At 42.0% G+C, this 4,180-nt stretch overlaps 1 protein-coding gene across 2 annotated transcripts in view; it reads left to right on the top strand.

The window, feature by feature from the left end:
* The first annotated feature begins 232 nt into the window (after positions 1-232).
* Positions 233-4,180, top strand: part of ppp1r26 (protein phosphatase 1, regulatory subunit 26) — an 11,277-nt gene continuing 7,329 nt past the window's right edge. For both annotated transcript variants that reach the window (XM_008301985.1, XM_008301984.1), the window contains exon 1: positions 233-1,061. The gene's annotated coding sequence lies outside the window, so the exon portion shown is untranslated. The remainder of the gene's footprint in view (positions 1,062-4,180) is intronic.

The following is a 4,180-nucleotide window of genomic DNA, read 5'->3' as shown; positions in this document are numbered from 1 at the left end:
TGCATCCTAGATTAGGAAAGGTGTTTAGTTTTCAAATTTGTTTGCATAAAGTACTAATATCAATTTAGTCAATCAATATTTGTCTTGATTGAGCAGCTGGGACTGCAGACCACAAATATGCATTGAATGTTTTTTGTCTTTTATGGATTTTAAAGAATATTTTAACAAATATATTGTTGGGATTCAATTGAAATATGCTACAATTTCACAATATATGATTTTTAAAGATGTATACATGTGTCTAATGTTCACTATTTGCTGACATTCTATAGACAAAACTGTGAATCAAATCATGAAGAAAACAATCAGCAGAAAAAAACAATAGCAAAATAATACATTTTAGTTACACCTGCAGGCACATCACTAAATACACTTTTTATGCAGTGTCTTCCCCTTTATACATCAATACACAGACACAATCATAAAAGAATGACCACAAGTTTATTATATATGCACTGGTGGAGACACAGTGTTTTAGAAGGATAATACAGATATTATAGTAGAAAGTATGACACAAATGTGAAAATGTGCTGCTAAAGATTGCATGGTTCACTTCCTTTTAAGCTGCATTACAGCTGATATCATAAACTGGGAGTTGTCTAAGGAGATTAAACTTTCTAATAACTTGAATTCACCAGGAATCATTCATTTCTATAAGAAAACACACTGTGATGGTTTACGATTTTATTCTTGTTATTTTAAACCTCACTTTAGTTCTTCCCTATGAACTTGATTACTTTATTAACTTTAATAAAGCTAAATTAGTAACATCACTGGGTGTTCTTTTTTTTGTGGTGTTAAGGTGCAAAATGAAATAGAAAATGCAAACATGAATATTTTCCGGGTGCCATATTTGAATGGGTCCACGCTTGGTTGGACTCTGGGTTTAAGGAAGCTTGTCCGCCCGGCAGTCGGAGCGGAGGGGGACTCGGCGGTGAGAGCTTCGGGCGGAGCGGGAGCTGCTGACGGACACCGAAGAACCTCCACGACGGCTCTCCGAACACCTCAAACCGACCCGGCTGTGGCTACACCGTAAGCGGCTGGCTTCGCGTCACGTTCAGGTGAGTTTAAACTCGTCCACCGTCTCCGTCTTGTGGCTCCATTTGTGCGAAAACAAGCCGAGGCTCGGAGCGCCGCGCCGTGGCTCAATACAAAGGCTTTCTTCGCCGGAGAAAATGCCGGGCTGCAGCAGCCGGAGGCCCGCTGTGTCTTTCAAGTTACCGACGAGCCTCCGCCGTTTTAGCACCGTCCCCCCTACAAAAACATCCACCTTTCTGCCTCATACCGAAGCGTTGAAGGGTGTTACTTACGTGTGGTGGTGTTAACGGCCGAGTACGGTGGTGTTTTTTTGACAACGGTGGCCGGTTGCCGAGAAACATGGTTGCTCTGCGGAGTCTCCTAGCGACGCTCGCCGGGCATCGGTGCGGTCCGCGCCGCTAGAGGGTTACGGGGACGGCCGGGGTCGCTCTGTTGCAACCAGGAAAGCGTCCGGGAGGGGGAAAACACGCAACGACACGTTTGGTTATGTAATGGAGGAAATGCTATCCGCTAACGTGGGCATGTCTGGGGGGGAAACTTTACTTTGTACACACGATATATCGAACAAAGTTGTCGGAGCGGTCCGGGCTGCTGCAGGTTAGCTCCGATACGGCCGCTTGTTTTTAGGCTGATTTTTTTTCCCTTCAGCGGGGCGTCTTTGGCGACACGTTCTGGTTTCGTGTAGACATTTGCACGTTCTCCCTGGTTAGAATCACGAATGAGGATGGCTAAGAGTAGGACACATCTAGCCAGGCTGTAGCCGGGCTAGCCGAGCTGGAAGACCGGGTTTAGGGTCAGGGAAGGCGGCTCCTTTGCGGGGTTAACGTCCGAAGGCTCACTGGTCCATGGAGGCACCACGCCGGGTTAAAGCTGGACCCTATGCTGGTCATAGTGGAGCTACTGTCCTCATTCTGGAGCTGCTGGGATCAGCAGCAACACTTTTGATTGATTTCTGTGTGCAAGAATAAATAATAATATGTGTGCACCATTTAACAGAAGGAAACGTGTTGGAATCAAGAACAGCAGGACTTTGTGTTGAAAATGCAAACTATAGTGAACTACATGGTCCAAAATCAAGACATAAACCAGTGGTGGAAAGTAACTGAGTACATTTACTCAGTGATGGAAGAAGTACTCAGATCCTGTCTTGTATTAAAACTAAAAGTCCTGCAAGGATTATCAGCAAATGCACTACTCTCAAGAATCAAGGCAAAGTGGCCTGTGTGCCTCATGTGAGACTTCTATCATGTCTTATTTTTATCTAACACAATGCACATGTGTATATGTTTGAAGTAGTTTTTATTCTTACCTACCTCATTTAGCTCAGTATAAATTATATGTGTTTTGCGATATGCAAATTACTGCTGCAACACTGCAGTTTACCCCAGGAGATCAAAAAACCACCATCTATCAGTGAATGATGATCGGTGTGTAAGCCACACTTTGTTGCTCGAGGGTGCAGCTTGTTATCACTCCTTCATTTACTCAGTTTAGTCAAGCACTTTCCAAGCTAGGGGTTGAAAGTCTCCAAGAGGTCATGACATAAAGCTGGGAGGGTCTTGAGATGGCAGAAACGGTAGCAAAAACAAACATCTGCTACACAAACCTGTGTCCATTTTTCGGCGGTTCTTTGTGTTTTGGGTAATCCTTCCATTTTTGGGCCATTTTCAATTGTAAATCTCCTGATATCTCGCAACTGACATCGTTAAAGTGTGACGAGGGGCCTCCCAATCAGGTGCAGCTTTATTTTGAAGGGGTAAACATATCTTTCATTTATCAGATAGGTGTAGTGTGGTAAAAGTGCAGTATCTTCTTTAGAAATTTAGTAGATTAGATGTATAAATTCTTATAAGAAATGGATGATTAAAGTATGTCAAGGTTGTGTACAACCACAATCTGTGAGTAAAGTATTTTGATTCCTTCCACTGCTTGTAGTTTGTGTTTAACATCCCATTAAACCGCCCCAAAAGCAGTTAGTGTTAACTTTACTCTGACCAGCTATGACATTAAAATGCTGTGTTAATAATGTAATGATTTCGAACTATTGAACAAGTAAAGTTTGACATTTGTACGATCATTAAGTAGAAGACTTTTAACTCCAGCGCTTGAGCCTCAGTGTCCCAGCCTGCTTAGGAACTTGAGTTTTCCACTGTTTCACTGTTTATTCTGTACTGTGTTACACAGCAGGATGTGTGCACAGTCTCAAAGCAGACCATCAGTTTAAACAACATGTATTATTGCATTAAAACCAAATGAGAAAGGACGTATGGAGGGAACAAAGACCAATTGAATAATCACAATAATTTAATGGCGTTAATTTGAGGAAGTGGGTTCGGTAATTAGGGGGCACAGCAGTGTTGAAGCCCAGCCACCAGCCTGCCGCTGACAGTCTGGGAGCTTCTTCAAAAACGATGAGTCCTGTATTTATACCTAGTCTTCACAGCCTTTGTCTTGTAGAGGAGCGTCAAAATCAATACCTTTTTTGAAAAAAATAATATTTAAGTCGTCATTTTCCCTGTTTAAAAGCTAATATATAAGCTTTTAATCAAATTGAAGCAACTGTAGAGCAGGATGTTGTGGCTCATTTTTGCCCTTGGGTCAACTAACAGGTTAATCTGGCCGTGAGCAGCCCTGCTTCTTTTGGCATGCTCCACTGCTTTGGCGTTGGCTCAGTTACCTGGGGTTATTTGCTATAATTTATCAGAGCTGTAATAAAGTCCAACCCTTCTCCCGGGGCGACAGAATGTTGATGCACCTGAGCACGTTCATCAGATTCTTCACAGTCAGAGCCTCCCAGCATCACCACTTTTGGCAGGTTCCCAGCAGTTTAGTGGTCCTGTTCAGTTCTGATGTATAACCGAAAAAAGATTCTTATGCACTTTACCATTTTTGGCTAAAAGAAGAGGAGATGCTGTAATCCATGTTGGACTATATTTCTAAGTTTATGTGCAAAGAGAGGAATGTTGTCTTCTTGATTGTGATGATTAAGCCAAATTGTAAAATGTTTAAAGTACATGTTTGCCAGTACAAAGGACATTTTTACATGATATAAAGTAGAGGTGCAATGATTTAGCAACTATGAAATCTTAAATTAATTACCAACTATTTTGATAATCACTATTTGCAGTTTGAGCAATTTTTT

The sequence above is a fragment of the Stegastes partitus genome, unplaced genomic scaffold (assembly GCF_000690725.1).
Source record: "Stegastes partitus isolate 25-593 unplaced genomic scaffold, Stegastes_partitus-1.0.2 Scaffold1743, whole genome shotgun sequence".
Lineage (NCBI taxonomy): Eukaryota > Metazoa > Chordata > Actinopteri > Pomacentridae > Stegastes > Stegastes partitus.
This window is presented reverse-complemented; position numbering and strand designations above follow the sequence as displayed.